Source organism: Octopus bimaculoides, chromosome 11 (assembly GCF_046866305.1).
Source record: "Octopus bimaculoides isolate indiv1 chromosome 11, ASM4686630v1, whole genome shotgun sequence".
NCBI lineage: Eukaryota > Metazoa > Mollusca > Cephalopoda > Octopoda > Octopodidae > Octopus > Octopus bimaculoides.
This window is the reverse complement of record NC_142938.1, coordinates 26,628,429-26,650,176: the sequence shown is the minus strand read 5'-3', so window position 1 is coordinate 26,650,176 and position 21,748 is coordinate 26,628,429. Positions and strand designations below refer to the sequence as shown.

The 21,748-nt window shown below is 34.7% G+C and overlaps 1 long non-coding RNA gene across 1 annotated transcript; it reads left to right on the top strand.

Moving 5' to 3' along the window:
• The first annotated feature begins 1,518 nt into the window (after positions 1 to 1,518).
• On the top strand, positions 1,519 to 20,061 carry LOC149133215 (uncharacterized). The gene is made up of 3 exons (XR_016243764.1): positions 1,519 to 1,598; positions 16,856 to 16,983; positions 19,652 to 20,061. It is a non-coding gene; the product is annotated as an uncharacterized LOC149133215 (long non-coding RNA).
• Positions 20,062 to 21,748: the final 1,687 nt, after the last annotated feature.

Genomic DNA, 21,748 nt, shown 5'->3' with positions numbered 1-21,748 from the left:
AAAAGAATAGCAATTCAACGTCTGGCATAAAGTGGCGATGCTTGGTATGATGTTAACCATATTAAGGGTTCACATTGATAAATACTGATCGATACTAAAAACGATTAAAATTACTTTAGTGTCCCAAACGCTACAACATCTAAACGAGCGGTTCCCGAACTGTGGTCTGCAAAGGTAGTACTTGGGGTCCGTGAATATGTTAAGCTGACAGACATTTCAATATCCTGGGGTCCGTGGGAAAACTCATTTAAATAAACAGGGTCTTTGGCATTGAAAAGTTTGGGAACCACTGATCTAAACTCTTGAAAGATATAACCACCATCTAGAAAACTAACAGGAGTATTGAGGGCTAATACCATAGCTTATCAGGAAGACCAAACGGGAATATTCTCACACTACAATTTGCGAATACGAAATAACTACCACACGTACATTCGCGTCCGCACATTTCGATACCTTCCGAAATATAACAGACAGAAGATACTTAGAACGTCTTTCAAGTAACCTACTTTGCTTAGAAGGCAAGATTAGCGTACCTCAATTGAAAATTTAATGTGTTACCTTTCTCACTTCCATTATTTTTTCAGAAGAACAAGGCCATATACACAGTCGTTTGTATATATATATATATATATATATATATATATATATATATATATATATATATATATATATATATATATACATATATATATATATATATATATATATATATATATATATATATATATATATATATATATATATATATATATATATATACACATTTGTGTATGGCCGGAGAACCAACTGGTACCATGTTCATTAGCTCAATTATTCCAGAGCTCTAAAGATGCATTGATCCATCACTGAAGCAAAGATCTCCAGAACACACACACCTGCAGATAAAGCTACGATATCTATGAATCTTTTGCTCGGCCATGGTACATGCACATGATGAAGGTGTTCATTCGGAAAAGGCTTAGCACCAGAAGTATAGTGATTTGACTTAGAATTGAAATGTAAGATTGTGGGCATAATATCTTGTGCCGATGAACTCAAATAACCCACAAACCATGGTCCGGAAGACATTAGCTCCCATGTTCGAGGTATAAAGACGCAGTTATGCGTATGTAGCCAGTTGGAAAAAGATGTTTTCCTGTGGCTAAAAGATGTAGTAACATCTTCCTAACCAGGACTTCCAATTTACGTTGGCAAATAGATTTTATTCTGTAGTGCTGTTACTACTTACTTCTTACCTAGAGATTTAAAGCAAATCTAGTCTTTCTCATTTGGAAAATGAGTCCCGCTTAATTTTGTTCAGATTGCTTGCAATTTTAGTGTATCGATACAACTCTGAATTTTTATTAGGATCAACCAATTATTTTATCTCGTAAATTTAAGAATCTGATGTTATCAGGCATTAAAGTTGGGAAATTTGGGTAATTTTAGCCAATCAGCAGACAGCGTAATATTAGCAGCTTGTTACCATGACAACCACACGCTGTGTTGTGCTTCATAATTGTCTCTGCCGCTGTAGTCTATGTTGATTTTTCACACTTAATTCTTCACACCACAAGATTCTTTTCACCCGCGCGTTTTTAAAAATTTTTATGTGTGTAAGTACATTACATATTTTCCTGTGCGTTAGTATTTTTCTGTGCTTTTTTCTGTGTGTTAGTATTGTTACATATTTTTCATTTCATATATTTTTAGGACTCATTGACTCAGATAGCTGGATTTATGATTTCACTAGGTTAATTCTGTTTATAAAAATTCAAAATAAGAGTATTTCTTAAACCGTTAGCTTCACATTTCAACAGCTTAACTGAAATTTAGCCCACGTAACAGGAACTGAGAGGGATATCGTGAAACAGAAAACCGTAGATGATACAGAAGATTTGAAATTATTTTTGAATTTTGCATGCAAAAACGTATGAGATACAGGTGTTCTTTTTCCTTGGGACAAATTCTTTGTTGACTAATGTTGTTCTTATCGTACTTTACAAATCCAAGCATGAAAACGTTACTCAATTTTGGAATTTTGGAGACAGCACCCCCTTCATACACACACGCACACATATGAATGCATAAATGTACATATAAACTTATATATGAATGCATATATCCACATGCACTTATATACTAATGATGTACACAAATACATGACAGGTATGCATAATACTGAAATATGCATAAAGTAAACACATGGAGACAAATATATCAATATAACAAAATTTTAAAAATAATAGAACCATACAATCAATGAGTAGACAAAATAAACAGTAAAATGATACATGTTGATTTTATTAGGTATTTCTGTTTATTTAGAAACCTACAATGAACTTGTTAGACGCTAAACTGTAAATTTCACAGGGTACATCCTTAAAGTTGACACCGCTCCGTTAAACGCATAAAATTTCTGTCTCGGTATTGGCTAAAAATATGCAGTTTTTTCGAGTTCTAAACCTCTGTATGGTTTTCTTCCATTTTTTTCTCAACAATATCATACTTTCAAAACAATGAGAGTGGAAGGCTACATTATTATAGCTGATTTTCAGACTTTTTACTGTCTTTTAAAATATGCATATTTTGCGAATGAAAAAAAAAACTAGATCCTTTAAAGCTAAATGTGTTCCTCTCTCGCTATATACATACATATATATATATATATATATATATATAAATGAGTAACAAAGATGAACAAGTGTCAGCTCATTACGGCCGTTTCAAGTGATTCCTTTAAATGATTAATGGAGACATTACATTATTGCAAAGAAACTGCTTTCTTCAGATGACTGCATAGACTTCAAACACAAAGGAAAAACAAAATGTTTTAACATATTTGTGTCACGAACGGAGCTCAATTATTTGCATTAATTCTGTTGCTATCACTTTGGCAGAATGAGTTTAGAAAAATAGTCTATGTAGTCTCGAATCTACTAGAATTTAGAGGTTATTGGAGGTTTTAGTGTGGGGTGGTGGAATAATTGAGAGTAAATACCTAGCTACGTACACTTCGATGACAATAGGGAGAATGTAGTCTTCAATCATCTAAAGTTAAATCCTTTGAGAATTGTAGCTGTATTCTAGGCAAAAGTGATAAATTAATATCATGACAACCTACTAGACTATCTAAGTACTGGAACCTTATATCCGGCTCTATCTACACCAAAGGGTAAGGCTTAGGGTGATAAAAGAAGGGGTAATGCATGATAGGGAGGGGACGATAGTTTGAAGAAAGAAGGGTAGGAAAAGCTATTAATACTTATTTTGATTGTCATCTGAAAGGAATGTGAAGGTAAGGAAAAAACTAAAGGAATATGTATTAGAAATTAGGGGTGGAAGAAATGTACAGAGAATAGGGAAAGGAGCACATTGCAACTTAGCATATTTATAATGTTAAAGCAAGATATAATACTAGAAGTTACACTTAATATTTTTAATAAGGAAATACATTAAGATATAAGAGAAATATTAAGACTGTTCATAAATGAAATAGAATATTTTGGTAAATATTATATGATGAATGTATAACGGAAATATGTATAATATAAATAGATACCTACAGTATGCAATTAAACTGATATTAAAACCATTCCCGTCAAACACGGATGGGTAAAGATAGGATACAGTAAGAAATGAGATCTATTGTAAAGAGGAAATAAATTAGAGATATTAAATATATATAAAGGAATACATTCAAATACAGGATTTAAACAAATGCAGTTCTCTAATCACATAATGAATATCATGCATGATTAATAAAATATAATAAAATAAGATTACAGTATGCAGCCAAGTTTTACGAAAAAAGTATAAATATAATAAAATAAAACAATAAAAATATATGATGGATGTATTAAGGCATAAAAACAAAATATAAGAATTTGTAAGATATAGTGTCTAATAAAAATATATATATATATTAAAATACTCTATAAATCCATCAAAATGTTTTAAAGGGTATATAAATGCATAAAATCTAAAAAAAGAAATAAGAAAAATTTATAAAATATAAGAAAAATTTTTTAACATATCTTTTTATACGAACATATATAAATATGATATAAAAGGGTATAAAATGTTATAAGGAAGGATATAAGACGAAACAAAATATAATACAAACGTTTATTTCTAATGGTATTGGTATATAGAAATAGTTATATCCGGAAAATTGCTATTAATACAAGATAAAATTAACATATAAATATGCCAAGTTTTAATAGAGACAAAATTTCCTTAGGAAATGGATTTATAAGATATATCTAAAGTACATCAAAGAAAATGATCGAGGTAGAATAGTAATAGATCTTTGATGGTATATTTTATACTTAGATGAGTTGCGAATTTTAAGAATTTGTTAAAAGACATGAATATATTATATAAACCATGATAGAAGCGATTCACCCCTGGAAAGGGGTAAATGCATATTGTAATTATTAAAAGCCTATAGATCGGAGAGATTAAATATCACAAGAATGCATTATTGAATAGATTTCGACATCGCACAGAGTAGGCTATGGATGATGTGGCATCCCGAATAAATTATGTCACAAAAATATCTTTATATTTGTTTATCTATATATTTGAATGCTTTATATATCTTCATACCGAGACCTTTGGAAATGGGCTGTGCGTGAGAAGACCCGGCAAGCCAAGTAAGATCGTTGCCAGTGCCCCTGGACTGGTTCTTGTGCGGGTGGCACATGAGATGCACCATTTTGAGCGTGGCCGTTGCCAGTACCGCCTGACTGGCTCCTGTAGGATTTTCGAGCGAGACCGTTGCCAGTGCCCCTGGACTGGCTTGTGCGGGTGGCACATAAAAGACACCATTTCGAGCGTGGCCGTTTTCGTGCGGGTGACACGTAAAAGCACCCACTACACTCTCTGAGTGGTTGGCGTTAGGAAGGGCATCCAGCTGTAGAAACTCTGCCAAATCAGACTGGAGCCTGGTGTTGCCATCCGGTTTCACCAGTCCTCAGTCAAATCGTCCAACCCATGCTAGCATGGAAAGCGGACGTTAAACGATGATAATGATGATGATGATGATGATGATACATCATATCCACACCCATACCGGCTTTTGCGTAAGGTTGTGGTCTACGCACTATATCCCACTTTAGATCGAATTTTATAATAATTATTCTTGAGTTCCCAGGTTTTCATAGCTAATGAGGTACTGCTGACTTTATGCCTAAGTCTAAAGGAAGAAAAATGGTTATTCAAGCGTTTTTTTCGTATTTATTGAGCATCCGATATAAATAAAGATATTTGTTTCTGTCAGTACTGTACAGAAACTAATAGTACGGAATTTTTTCAACCATTTCTGACACGTGCGATCTATTTAGCAATCAACACCATAAACTTCACATATCTCTTTATGAACCCCAGTAGCTCTCTTGCCTTTACAGAAAAAAAAAAAAATGCAAAATGTGGCGGAAATGTTGTGACTTTCATGTTAAAATTGACACTAAACTAACAGCTTTAAGCAAAATTACGCGCAATTTGCTTCTAAAGTAAACTAAAATTTACGGACATCAAAAGTCTAAAGAAAAAAAACATTCATAACATTGACAAAAGTCATTTAAATAAATTGTAACGAAAAACTACATTACTTTCTTGCCAACCTAATATATATATAACATTTCCTACTAAGTACTGACATAATAGCGGGCAGTGGAATCTTTCTCTACAATTGAAACTGATTATTATTATTAGGATTTTTCTAACCCTTTTAATCAAGTTTATAGTGTCATCGTTCAGGCTACTGTTCAAATTCATAGAAGTATTATATTGTCGCTATTACTCGAGTTATTATAACAGGCATTATTCATTATATTTATGTTAACCATACTATCCTGGAATGTATCATTAAATGTTATGCTGCCAACGTATAATGGTTGCATGTGGTATACTTGGGGTATTATCTGTGGTTTATTGGCTCTATTACCATTAACATTGTTGTCTGAACACACACGCACACACACACACACACACACACACACACACACACGCGCACAAACACACCCATATATATGACTGGCTTTCCATCCACTAAATCTACTCACAAGTGTTTATTTAGTTGGCGTCAGGCTATAGTAGAAGACACTTGCTCAAGATTCCATGCAGTGGAACTGAGCCCGGAATCATGTTGTTGGGAAGCAAGCTTTTTACTGCAAAGTCTCGTCTGCACCTACACAGCCACACTGTGCCTGATAAATATCTCGAAATAAACGATACCGCATTGCCCATTGAAACGAAGTTAATACACATTGTAAATGTACCTAGAACGCCACCAAGAATTTCGCCCGGTGTGGTAACGATTCTGCCAACTGGTCGCCTTCTCACTAGAAGGAATAGTAATTCAAATAAAGTTATTTGAATTTATTTGTTATTTCTCATTTCTCTCATGTGTCACCTCTTTGGGTGTAGTAGGTAAGCACGAGGTTGAAAAATGAAAATGCTAACGTAATATCTATGTCACAACATTTATTTGGTTATTTGCATATATATATATATCTGTCTAATTCCAGTTACATTAGCATTTTGCCTTCTTTTATCTCCTCTCACTGTTATCTAACCCCCACATTTACATTACATTTTAAAGATTTCCTTTTCTCTCATTTTCATCAGCAATTTACATCATGAGAGGAGCAGAAAAAAACATTTGACTTCATATTTCTGCCTTGAAATGTATGCGTCACATGTCAATCTTTCAATCGACACTTATGTTTCACTGTTTAGCACAGAATCCTTACATTGGAAGCATTAATAATGAAATATATAATTTGACAAGGGTTTGATTAATTAACTATGGTTCATTACAAAATCTTGAGACGCAGTTTTTAGATTCAAAATAGATTAATACATGAGGGCTATAGATTGACCCATTTCTTTCTGTACAAATTATTATCATCTAACTTCCTCCCCAGAAATTGCTGGCATTGAGCGTAAATTTGAGATCGTTATAATAATAATAATAATAATCGTCGCTGGTGTGTTTTCTCAAATTTTTGCTTGTTTTTTGCCTTTTTCGGTCGCCGAAATTATAACTGTTTTGCGGATGTATCCAAGTATCTTTGAAAGAGTTTCACACCATTTCAGTCACAGAACAGCAGGGAAGCCCGTTCCGAAAACTTTCTCGGACATATTTTTCAATTTATCCCTTTTTACATGGCAGGCATTTGTTTAAATAGAGGAGTGGGTGTAGGAGGAAATGTATGTGTTCCCTCGTGTTCAATCGACACCCGACATAGCGTATCGATCGGCACTCTCTTTGACTTTTGCAAACAACCTATTGATAATAACACCAACACTACCAACACCAACACCATCACTACCATCACCACCAACATCAAAAACAACATTACCAACAGCCAAAACAAGACCACTAACACCAGCATGACTCGTGAATACTCCAACAACAACGATATTAGCAAGAACAACACCACCAACAACAACAATAATAGTAGTAACATCAACAACAATAATAGTAGGAACAGACAATAACGAGAATACACATCTGAAGAAAAAATGTCCTTCGCAAATATGATAAATGTATGGACCACTCATTCCCTGCAATGGAAAGCAGAGGCAGTTAAAAAATATCAGAAAGATATCATTCGACTCGGTGTCATGGCTCTCCCGGAAGAGGAAAGGATTTCCAGCAAATAGTGAACGATAATTTATAAGTGCATTCATCGTAGAGAGAGAAAGCCGCTATACCCTTCCCCAGCTGAAATAGAAAAATGTCTGGAGGAGGCGTAGCCTTCCGTAATAATGGTAATGCTAGAGAAGCACGGGGAGGCGATACGCTTACGATCAAGCCCTCAACAAAACAGGACAGGAGTGTCCATGGAGTTCCAAGTTTTGTTTGCTCCGGAAGAAGTTCATGCTATCCCGGATTTTTTTCTTGTTTTGCAGAGTGCAAGGAGGATGCAGGTGGTTGTGGAGGTTAGGAAACACAGTGTCACATCTGTAGCAAAACCGGTCACTTAAAAGCTTTCTGCCGCACTGTAGAGAAGACGAGAGAGGTGCCTCATACCGCTGCGATATTTTCAACACCAACTTCGTTAAAATCTCAATGAGGAATGCAGCGGCAAGCACAACGTCTAACATTGGAACAGAGAGGCAACAAGGCCATAAAAATCCTCCCGACTCCTTGGATATAGAAGGGGTTCCAGATGAGACAAAACCACCCGAGTGGGTTATCACCGAGTGACCAGCAAAAAGGAAATGAGGAAGTGAAAATACAGACGTAACCCCTAAATCCCAAAAGTTTGTGGGTTTGAATCTGAGTAGTTTCTCGGCAGCCAATTTCGAAACCAAAGCTGCAGGCCAACAACTTTAGCAGCAGCAACGGCAGTTGAAGCTAAAACAAGAAGAAGGCATAATTCAACTACAACAATACCAAGGAATGAAACAGCATTCTCAGCAACAGCGGGAAGCAAAACAAAATCTGTAACAGAGGAAGCCGAAACAAAAAGAACCAACATGACCAAAACTTACATCAACCAGAAGAGACGGAACTTGCTGAACAACATCTTTCGGACAAGGACAACAGGGAATTGATGAATTTGTAGACACAAACAAAGACAAAAGTTTGACAACGGGTGAAGGTCTTGGTGCTCTCCCCATCGTCAAAACTCCAGAAGTGAGGGTTCTGATTGGAACAACTCCCACTATGTATCGTTTTCTGAGGAAACGTTTCCTACATGACGTGGAATTTTCAAAAACCTTTTAGATAAATGGATATTGGAAGGCCCATTTAAAGGACCCGAGAATGGATCAACCCAAACCAAGAGTATGTAATTGACTCCTCTTTTGTTTGTTTCTCTCATCCTGGAATGGCAATTTTAAGAATAGGTTCCTCTAAATGCTCGTGGCCTGAGGGCAGTGTGGAAACATCGTCACCTGCTCAACGACTTGCGGTTACTATGTCTGGATGTAGTAGCCATTAGTGAAACTAGGATTTCCGAAACGCAATCACCTGCTCTTCTTCTGGATGACTAGGAGGTTTATATCTCCACTGGTCAGCCTGGATCAAATGGTGTCGGGGTGCTTTTGCGGAAAGGCCTTCACCTGAAGGTGAATACGGTTTTCCTCGACCCGGTCGGAAGGATGGTTGTCTTGGACGAATGTACCAAAGAAAGTAACGTAGGAGCTTTCAGACTAGTGACCGTCTATGTCCCAACAGAAGCTGAACGGCCAGATTTCTTCAGACATCTAGAGTCTGTTCTAGGGACATCTCGCTCATTAGTGGAATGGGATCTTAGACACAAGCAAAGATTATGTAGGAGCAGCGGATAGGAAAGTGGGCTGCAAAAACCTCGCTAACTTCCTCAGGCATTTACAACCGCATGACAGGCCTCGCTTCGATCACCCAAATACACCAATGTGGTATCCAGGTAGCTATCAAGGTCAACTGGCAATCTTCATTGTTAATTCAAGTTGTAAAAGTACACGGCCACCCTCTTTTCTTGGCAGGTAAAGTCGTTCGATATCTGCCTTAGGGTGCTGCATTCTATCGAAAGCATTTTTATAGTCTATCCAGGCTATCGACAAGTTTTTGTGTCGTTTGTGACAATTTTCCAAGATCATCATATTGATGAGTACATCATTTTTGCTCATTAGGGCATATGCCACTTTCTATTAAAAAATAACTGCAGGTACATTCAATCAAGACAGAGGTTAGCATTTTATACGTTGTTGTTAAGCCGGTAATGGGTCTATAAGTTTTTGGTTCATTTGTTTCTTTATTTTCTGGAAGTAGAAATATTACACCATTAACTATCCAAGAGGGAATCATACATGGTTGTTGCAAAACATTGTTGCAAAGTTTTCTTAGCAGTTCATGGCTCTCTGTGAAGGCATGCAACCAGAAGATGGGAATGTTATCCTTTCTTGGAGACTTCCATTTACTTGACTTCCTGAGAGCAGATCATACATCCCCTCGCTTGCTACCCTCCAACTTTCGCTCTTCTAAGCTGTCTAAGTCTGTAGATATTCTATCAATTCAAGGGGCCTTTTCATTGAGCGTTTTTTATTCTGTTCAAACTTTATTCCAAAGCTCTTGCACTTCTTCTTTTGATTGGACAGACTTTACTGTAGCTGGAATTTTCCTTCTCTTCCTGTAAGTACTTTTGGGGTAATTTTGGAATATATTGTTGTATTTAAACAATATAACGCGTTTTTCATACTTTGATATGCGGCCAGCTTTAGCACATACATTTTGCTTGATGGTTTCTATTGTGGTATCGATGTCAAATATAGTTTTTCTATTATATATTTTCTTTAATTTTCGGATTCTGCGTTAGTTCGAAAATAAAAAAAAAATGTTTCTTTTGCTTCGTCTGTGACACATGTGTGTCCTGTAAATTTCAAGTAGTTGCGTAAACATTGGGATGTATGTGTAGTCCTATATGTATTAAAATGTATATATAATTGTGTAGACATTCGAGTGTGTGCGTCATTACTTAATTTATGTACTTACTGTCTTGTTCAATTTTATTTTACAATCTGTAAACTTTGCGGTGTTGATTTCGCGTGTTTCGCGCATGTTTATGGTTGGTTCAGAGAGTATTTCACTTTGCTTATCAGTCATTATTATTATTATTATTATTTTATGTTTGACTTTTGTTTTGCATTTGTACAAGTTGCATCCAAGTCTCACCCAGAGACCTCAAGAGACAACAAGTTAGAAGTTCATGTAGGTGTTATGCCTAGGGTACCATATATTTGGATTTGTATATAGTGTTGTTCTAGAGAATGTTTAAGAAACCATAAGAAAATTATGTGTTTGCTTTAAAATTTGAGATCACGTAGACAGTATTTTACGTAGGATATTATTATTATTATTATTATTATTATTATTATTATTATTATTATTATTATTATTATTATTATTATTATTATTATTATATTTCGTCAATAAATGTCAACATTGAAAAAAGTATTATATATATTGATAAATCTAAGTGTCATATATTTTTACGATGCCAACGTATAAGCTGTTGTACTGGAGATAATTTCGATCATATGTTTGAGGTTATTTACTTAATTACAAGTGCAAACTGAATGCAAACCCTGCGTATATAATTCATTTATGGACTTTTCAAAACTCTCTTAATGGACATGGAGTTCTCATTAACTTGCACTTTGATGCAATATAATCTCAATGACATTTCCTGTCAAATTCTTACACTGTTTATTGGAATCGGTCTAAAATCTCTTACTAATCTCCCTTCAGAGATTAATTACGGTACAGTTGCTCCTGTTCGGACTCAACCCAATAAAGTAACTTTAATGGAACATGTGTTAGTATGGTCGGTGGGTAATAGTTTTGAAGTAATTAATTTTGGAATTTCTTGAACTGAATACGAAATGGATTGATGCAGTTGTGACAGTAATCAGCGACAATTTTGTCGCTCGTCGCATTTGATTTTACCATTATCTTGATATTATTATAGGATAATATTTAATGTTATTAAGGAAATGGTGGAAGGTCAGACGAGACCATACCTGTATTACTTTATAGTCAAGCCTTTACCTTTGACACAAATTCAAGTCGGATGAACATATTGTGCAGAAACACTCCTTATAGCTCTCTACCAAAGATTTATTTCGAAACTGGAACATTGAGGTGGTGTAGAACAGAATAACATCTACAGTTACAGATTTATCGATTCCATTACTTGTAGGAGAGAAAACAAAATCGACATCAAAGGGAGTTGAACTTAGAATCGTAAAATACCGAAATTAAATACCGCGAAGACTTTTCTTCATACTTTATCACCTCTGCTAATAACACTAATTTTGATTGATTATAATCAATCAGAGGTTAATAATTATTAACTAAGTAACTCTCCTTAGGATTCGGACAATTCAAAAATAAGACATTTTATACTTGAAATATACAATAGCTGATGTAGATAATACATTATATAGAGAAAATGCTTGTTCCTATAACGTTAATTTTCGATCATCATTTGAAGAAATTATAATAAAAGTGTCAGTTTAGCATTATTACTAAACGTATTAAATAATTAATCAGTTACGGTATAAATATATATAGAAGTTTTGTAAATTCTTATCGTTAACCGGTACATCTCAGTCTGATGAAGAAACTATGTTCCTTCCACTAATGGAAACATTGCGGGTTGTAGGATAATAGCTTTGATATCTTATTAAATTGATTCAGGTATGATCGAGGTTGTCGTGCCGACACGATTTAAACAGGAAATATGTTAGAGAAGTATAAAGAAAATAATTTTCTCAGAAACTTAACTAACGTTTTCAAAAATAATGATTGCATTTAGAGAGTTCAATTCATGTCACCTCTCTTTGATATGAAATTTTACCTTCAAGATAATATTTTTCACTAAGAGTATATTGCAAACCATCTATAACATCGTAGTTTCTATAATAACCTATAATCCAATTATCGCTCCAAAAGAAAGACAACAATGCATAAGATACAGACATATCAGAGATTACTGAGGGTAGGTTAAACATAAATAGTTAAATACCACTCCTTACTAAACGATCTGAGAGTTACTTATGGTGTTCAGGGAAAAAATACATATATTTTAATAATTGGATGAATTAGTTTCGAAGAGTTTCATGATCAACTCCCCCATCGCAGCGTTACTCAAGAAACTTGAAGAAAGAGTGTGAGAAAGTTGTGGCGAAAGAGTATAACATGCGTCACCATCCTCCACTCCTGCCGGAACCTCGTGGGGCTTTAGGTGTTTTCGCTCAATAAATACGCACAACGCCCGGTCTGGGAATCGAAACCGCAATCCTCCGAGCGCGAGTTCGCCGCCCTAACCTTTGCGCCTCCACATACACATACGCGCGCGCACGCGCGCGCACACACACACACACACACACACACACACACACACACATCCATGTAGAATATTTTCGAAATGCCATTCATAGTGTCTGAAAATATTGTGACTTTTCTCTAGTAAATCAATATTTCTGAACCTATGAAGAGATCAAAAATTCATGTTTATAAAAATGAATCCCGTATTCGATCAAATGCATCCCAGACATCAATAAGATATTTGGTGAAGATGTCGCGAACGAGCACTCTGTACGTCGATGGTTTGAGATGTTCATGTCTGGTGACTTTGCTCTTCAAAATCAGCCCCGTGGTAGACCTTAGACCAAGGTGGATAATGATGAGCCGGAAATTGTAGTGGAAGCGGATACATCTCAAACTTGAAATATCAGCAACGTTTGATGTTTCGATTTCAACTGTATTAGGCCATCTGAAACAAATCGACAAGGAAAAGAAGCTGGACAAGTGGGTGCTACACGAACTGAACGAGCATCAAATAACACGTCGTCCTGAAACTTGCTGTTCTTCGCTTGCACGGCATAAAAGCAAACCATTTGTGCATCGTATTGTTACGTGCGATGAAAAAGGTAAGCTTTTCAACAATAGCAAGCGTTCTGCATGGTGGATGGATAGAGATGAAATGCGAAAACACAATCCAAAGAAGAATATTTACCAAAAAAGGCTAATGGTGTGTGTTTGGTGGTCCAGCGATGGCGTCATCTGCTACAGCTTCATGAGACTTGGTAAGTCATTTACAGCAGATGTATACATCAACTAACTGGATGAAATGATGGGTGAATTTGCACCGATGGCCTTTCTATTTCCGTGTCAACACCATGTGACGCAGTGGAAAGCGAGGTAAATCCGAATGGAACGCATTCAGGACATGGTGGTCTGTGAAAGCCACAACCCAGACTTCATGAGGACTATCATTATTAGTGATGGTACATGGCTTTCCATAAATTGCTTATGCCTGTAGCAAGTGGACTGACATTTTCCGTATTTAGCTATGTAATTTCTTCGTGTTTAAAGATCTTTGCTTCGACAAAGTAAGACACATATTGTGCCTTTCCTTGTTGTGTTGTAATTTTCAGAAACACAAAGATAAAATTAATTGAAGTCTGTTGCTTAAAACGTAACATTAATAAAATTGTTAAGATCATTAAAAACTTTACCAATAAAATATTCAAATGCAACAAAAATTTAATTCCCACCCTTTTTAAGTATTTCATAATGTCATGCTGAAATTGTTTAAAACTTTATGGACTCACCGTATTGGAAAGAATTACCCTGCTGCCATTAGAGAAGCCTTTGATAAGTTTGGAAGGATATTTATCCAAAATGTTGAGATTTAACTCTCCACTGCAATGTGTGTGGTAATGAGCTTGTTTCCCAACCACATAAGGCTGACCCCCCCAACCTTGTGCGTGGATTCGGTAAAGAGAAACTGAAGAGAGTCGTACGTATATATATATGGATATATATATATAAATATATATATATATATATATATATATATATATATATATATATATATATATATATATATATATATATATATATATATATATATATAAATATATATATATATATATATATATATATCCATCTATCGATCGATCGATCTATATATATAAATGTATGTGTGTGTGTGTGTGTGTGTGTGTGTTTATACAGGGTTGGCCAAATTCACTGACAGTAAATCAAAACCATTTAATTCCAAGATTTATTTAACTTTAACTCCTGAATGAATTTAATAAAAGCATCTAAATATGAAACATAAAGAAAATTGTTCGAACTGAAATCCTTCTTGAGCGACATATTTTTCCATTCGAGTCAATAGAGTATTACAGATAGTATATATTGAATTTTGATTGATTCTCGGGTGACTCTTGTACATGTGTATATATATATATATATATATATATATATATATATATGACGTCCCTCACATGTATATATATATGTTTGCGTATGTGTGTGTGTGTGTGTGAGTGTGTGTGCGTGTCTGCGTGTCTGCGTCTGTTCCCTCACTACGGTTTACCAATCGCTTTTAAGTATTTGCTTCCCCTGAAATTAGCAGTTCAGCAATCGAGACCAATAACATAAGTACCAGTGTGAGAAAAAATAAATAAATAAATTCTGGGATTGATTTTTCGACCAAAATTCTTCAAACTGGTGCTCCAGCATGGCCACTGCGTAATGATTGAAACAAGTAAAAAGATAAATGATAAAGATAAATATTTAGAAGTTTGCTTCCCAAACACATGGTTTCGGGTTCAGTCCCACTGCGAGGCATCTTGGGTAAAAGGTCTTGTCCTGTTTTACATTTGTTTCTCTCGTTGCTTGCGTATTCAACTCATTTGTTTTCGTATTTCATGTTGGTTAATGTTTTCGACGTCCTCTACCCATATATGCATGTATATGTATATGTGTGTGTGTGTGTGTGTGTGTGTGTGTGTGTGTGTGTGTGTGTGTGTGTGTCTGTTTGTCTCCTACCATCACCTGACAACCGATGTTGGTGTGTTTATGTCCCCGTAATTTAACATTTCGATAAACGAAACCGATAAAATAAGCACCGTGCTTTTAAAAAATAAGTACTGGTGTCGATTTCTGTGACTACAACTCATTAAATTGGTGCTCCACCATAACCCCAGTAAAAATCATTGAAACAAATAAAAGAATAAAAGAATAAAAATTTAATATACACGTTAAGATTTGCCTACAACTACCACCACCTAAGCTCCTTCTGAATTTTCTACTGCAACACTTAGTTATGCTTTTGAATATAAGCTTTCAAATACTTTTGTGTAGATTTATAATATTTGAGTTATATTTTTTGATAGGTTTTAGTGCAAGTTTCATTCGCTATTCTATTAGATTTACTTACATCACACATTATTTTCATCCGCGCTATTTGTCAGCGGTATTTTTTCCTAAATTGATGACAGAATAATTAACTCTTGCGTGCGCGTACGTGTATGTACGTATAGGCTGACATATATTAGGTTGTTTCACACGAAATGTCGTATTTGAAAAGTAACAATAAAATGTTCTTGAAGTGTTAGAGAACTGATTTATTTAATCAATGTATAATCCATGTTCATTTATGACGTTTACCCAACGTTTCTCTATGTCATATATTCCACTTTAGAGAAAAAAAAATTCATTTTTCGCTGTGATAGACTGTCCGAATGCTTCACTATTTAAGAATGTTTTATTGCTTATGAAAAGCTCAAAATGCTTAAATAAGTTATGATCAGTAGGAGAGAAACAAGGGGAAGAGGAAGGATGTTGCAGAATCTCGTAATTCAGGCTTTGCAACACCTGGACCGTAGTGTGAGGAGTGTGGGCACGTGCATAGTCGTGGAGCAAAATTGGGTCATCTCTTTTCACTAGACTGGGTTGCTTCTTTTTCAAATGCTCATGCATACAATCAATTACCTGGTAAAACGATGTTGCTGTTACTGTTTTTCCATGTGGCAAAAATGAATAATAAATAACTGTCTTCGCAGACCACTATACGGTCACCTCTGACTTTTTAGGGTTCAATGGTGGGTTTGGGAAGTGTTTAGGTGACTCTCCTGCATCTAATCACTGTCCCGTTCTCCTTCTGTTGTGAAAGAGTATCCATTTCTCATCACAAATAATAATTTGATGTAAAAATGGTCTTTTTCCAATCAAGAAAGCAATAAGGGGCACACTTCGAGGCGTTTGTTTCTTTGAATCTCTTTCAGTTATTGTGGAACACATTTATCCGTTTTCTTAAGTTTTCCAATTTTTTTACAGGTGTCCAAAAACAGTTGTGCGAGATGTTTGGAGTTCTGATGAAGGTTTTCGATCCTTTGTTCTCGGATTTTGTTCAACCAAAGCTTTTAATCCATCACGCCGAATAACTGATTTTGGCCTACCCCTTAGTTTAATTTCAAGGCTATCCTATCCTGAACGAGAGCTTTGGAACGATATCTGAACAGTTCTGATGTCAACAAAACCATTACTAAAGGCGGCCTGATTTATATTTTGTAGAGCTTCTGCGGCAGAATGACCCAGGTTGTACTCATACGAGAAAATCACACAACACAGTTTGGTTGTTTTCATAAGATGTGTGTACAAATTTTGTATACCAATATTTTTGGGAAAGAAAAATAGTCAAGGTATATATAATTGAGTTTTTAAATGTCTGAAATAACAAGTAATTAAAAATGCGACATTTCATGTGAAACAACCTAATATAATACTACTGCTTAACTTAGCTTTTGTAGCAGGTCATGTCAGCTTAAAAAGTAAAGAATTATGTATAAAGTATCTACAAAAAAATTACGAAATTGATTTACTCAGGAATCTTGGAGGACATCTCTGAGCATTGCATCTTAACTCAGAAATTGCTTTTTAGAACATTAGTATAACAGTGGAATTGACAGAATATGAATAGGTGTTAATCTCTGATCTTTGCTCTCCAATTTGAATCTGATTTAAGTAACCCAAAATGCAACATTTGGCATAGAAAACATGTGTTTATACATTTCTCTTTAAAAATATTTACGAAGAGTGGGAAACTTTTGCATTGTATGCTTTAATTTGGAGCTATCTGCCGTGTATAAAATGCTACACAGCAAAACAACAAGCCATTAGCTCCAAGACATTCACAGAGATATCAGAACAGAAAGGTTATTCAACTCTGTATTCATTGTATGGCTACATAAACATTCAAGTCATAAATACAATCCTAGGTGACGTCTCTGCAATAGGAATAAATTTGTTTGAAAGAACTATTTGCCAACACATGTTTGGTCAAAAGAGTTTTACTGCGTTTTTAGAAACGTCAAGAGAAACTGGCAACTAATGTTTGATTCTTATAAATAGAATTTTTTGGTTCGAGTGAAAGATGGTTTATTTTTCTTTTGTGGACAAACCGTTCCAGCTTTTGAATGTCATAATAGCTAGTTCCTTGAGATATTACCCGATTATGAATTGCAGCTAAAGTTTGCATTGAATATAGCAGCTTACACTGTTCACTTGCTAGCGATATATTTATAATAAGGATTAGTGCTAGATTAAACATGGGGGTGGCCAATGTTAGGTGTTTTTTATTCTTGCATTGATATTGCAGAACTTCTGCAATGATGCCCTATTCGTTATAACAAAATAACTGAAGACAGTTTTGGACAGCTAAGTCATCGTCGGACTACGGTGTATTAAAGATATTCTTGGCTTTATATATTCTCTGTTAAGTTAAAACTTTCTTTGGTCACGAGTGGACATCCATAATATATATATATATATATATATATATATATATATATATATATATATATATATATATACATACATACACACACACATATATTCATGTATATGTACATATGAGTGTGTGTGTCTGTGTCTATAAAAATATGTATACACACGAATAAAATGCGCTGTGCATACATGTATGTGGGGGGAGGGATTGCATATGTGTATATGCATTGGTAGTCTGACTAAGTGATTAAGTATTTCACTTCGCAACATCGAGGTCTTGGATTCGATCCATTGTCGTAGCATGTTGCGTAAATGTCTTTTGCCGCGAGATGTCAGATATCCACCAGGATTGCTTGCACTTGTAATTTAAACTGTACAGATTTAACCTACATTCTATCTCGACGAATCTACTTGAGAATTATTCCCCGCTAGATAAAATCGAACAGACGGAGAACCATTCATGCGCGTGCGTGTGCGATGTGCGCGTCTGTGTTTTTGTGTATGTGTATTTGCATATGTCTGTGTGTGGAGGTATTGGAATCTTTCCCTGGCATTATGAATTTTTTCGTTTTACGTGTGTAAATGTCCTTTGAAATATAGTTAGTAAACGTCTAATGTTATTAAGTCATTGCGTCTACAGTTTATATTTTAATCTTATATTCTCTGGAAATTATTTTAAGACTAACTTCCAAAGTCAAATTCTATTTGTCCATTATCACCACAAAATTTGCACATCTGGTAACAGGGAATCCAATTTGTATTGTTAACCGATGCTAAATTAATGTGACAACACAGTTTTACTCGTAACTGTGTATCTGTGTTGCACTGAAATTACATCCGAAAGGCATTCAATTTCTACGATTAACAAATAATTGAATTGTATGTATACACAACTGTCTTTACATTAAAATTTCCGTTAATGCGTGGATGGTTATATGCCGGAACATGTATTCCAGTATGTACAATCTCGTGTCATACATGCTTGCATGTTGTGTGAACGAATGTTTTATCGGAAATGAATGAGCATGATTAAAATAAAAGTAATTCGGGTTTTAATTTTCAAAGAAGAAATCAAAAGCGATCGAATAGAGAAAATTATTCCTAATGGCATAAAAGCTCAATACTACTCTACAATGTTATAATGCGATGAATACTTAAAAGTATAAAAGTGTACATAATTTTCTTTACAAATTCATGAAACATACATTAATTAAACGACAATCATTTAAGTAATATTGTGAATCATTCAAATGATGGAAAGGAGTTTTAATAAATAATTGCTCATCAAGTGATTACATTCTAAACAGGAGTATGGAAATCTGTATTTGCATGTCAGTTGAGAAATTAAGTTTTGAAAGGAAAACAAACAACAACAAAAAAGAAAATGGAATTTGCTACTTAATATTTCTCCAGTGAATGGATTACGATTACGAAATACTCTATTACATTCACTGGACTTCAAATATGCATATATATATATATATATATACTGGCAGTTAAACCCGGTCTGTAAGGATGATGTGGCTGTGCTCGCTTTTGGTTAGGCATAATCTATAACAGCCTTTCTCAACCTTATCATTTCAGGTCCCCTGTTTCGATTGGAGCGTCCAGTTGTATGAAAATTTCCTGACTCCCTCACTTTGTCAGATTTTTCATGGGCCGGCTGTTCTATCTCAGATACGTGGGGAGCTAAATTAAATTTTTCATCAACACAAGGGAGCAGAAGTAAAATTGTCAATGTCCAAGGGGAACCGAATCGCGAAAAAGCTTAAGAAACGCTGATCTTTAACGATGTTTTTTTATTTAGGTACATCGTAAAAGGAAGTATAAAGAATTATTAAATATAAAGAAAAGTGTGTTTTTTGAAGCAAATACAGTTAGAAAAAGTATTTGCCATTTCAAGACATTATTAAAAACAAAGCTCATAAATTTTTGAATGAAATTATTTTATTTTGTCATTGTAAGTTGTAAATTTTGCCCGAGAAATAAAGCGAATAATCACCAAATGCATTGTTAAAAATCTGCAACTCGATAGCAAATATCTCCAAATTGATTAGAAATGCATAAATTTAATCATAATGATGCTGAATAAAATTTGGTCGAGAAATGCCAACAAAAAATAGACACGTACCTTTATAGACAACAGGTTTTACTCAAGTGAAATATACCAAACTTACAGAGTTGAAACGCAGTTCGATTATTCTTTTGAGCGTTGAATGTTAACCATCACACTTCCATTGCACACATACACGTGCACACACACACACAAATACACACCTACACAGATAAACACGCGCACACACATTCACAGAACCCAACCATCCCACATCCATTGCGCTTGCACACGCGCACACACACTCACACACATTCCTTGTACATGCACACATATATTCACACAGATTTTAAACGCTGTTTCATTTGTTTTGTTTTTTCAGCGTACAATTATCCTCACCACACTATTCTGTTTCCAAATCAGGACGCTGGTACAAGACATATTACGAGAAAGAGCAAATATATATATAATTCAAAAGGAAATGTTTAAAGCTGTCAAGGCAAAGGTTGTTAAGTACGGACCCTATAAGCACTTGGAAAATATGGGGCCTAATGTTTCAGAGTAGTCCACTTGTGCATATATGCATATATACATATGTATATTCATACATATCTACTTATATTACACACATACATAAAGACACATATGTGTGCGTATGTGTATGTGTGTGTAAAATTATATCACTAACTGCGTAGCAGCATAAGAGATCATACGTTGAACATTGCTACAAATCCCATAATCAGGCTCCTATGCCCGTTGAAGTGAGACGCGAGGAAATTTAGGAATTATAGATAAACATTTACCCATATCTAGTAAATTAATCAAATTGCTATTAGGAGCAAATTCGCGTGGACGTCTGCAATGGTTTAGATTCATACTAATAAATATCTCTAACTACTTTGCATCCATCAACACTTTCTTATTAATTGAGACACATTTTTGCGAGGGAAACTCCTAGATTAACTAAAAATGTAATCGATTATAATTGAGAAGAGGAAAACAATTACCGAATTTGAAGGTAAGCTTTGGACTGGGAAGGAAAGGCCCACCAAGTCCGATATCAATATGGAATCGAACTATCATGGTCATTTGAATGATTTAGAGGGTAATATATTTCAAAGTTCATAAACGGAGTTTTCCTTGAATTGGGGATGGATAATAACATTAATTGCTATACATAATTGAGGCAAAAGTAACATTGAAAGGTACAAGTAAAAATTTAATTCTTTATGGTATTTGGAGTTTCTTTCTCTATAGAAAACGAACGCACTAAGCTTGTTGTGTTTTAGCTTTTATACTCGACCTTAATACTGGACTGCATTATCCATTTCGCAAGCCAAACTATATTGTATAATAAACTATATTGTAAAGTGTGGTGTCAATTAGAATATCTAAATTTACAGCACGCCTAAACATCTTCAAAAATCAAGAGAAATATTACAGTCTAGCTTTATAATAATAATAATAATAACAACAACAATAATAATAATAATAATAATAATAATAATAATAATAATAATAATAATAATAATAATAATAATAATAATAATAATAAACGCAGAATGTTTAATGAGAGGGTGAAACAGTATGGCATATCGTTAGTGAATACGCGAAATTGGCACAACGTG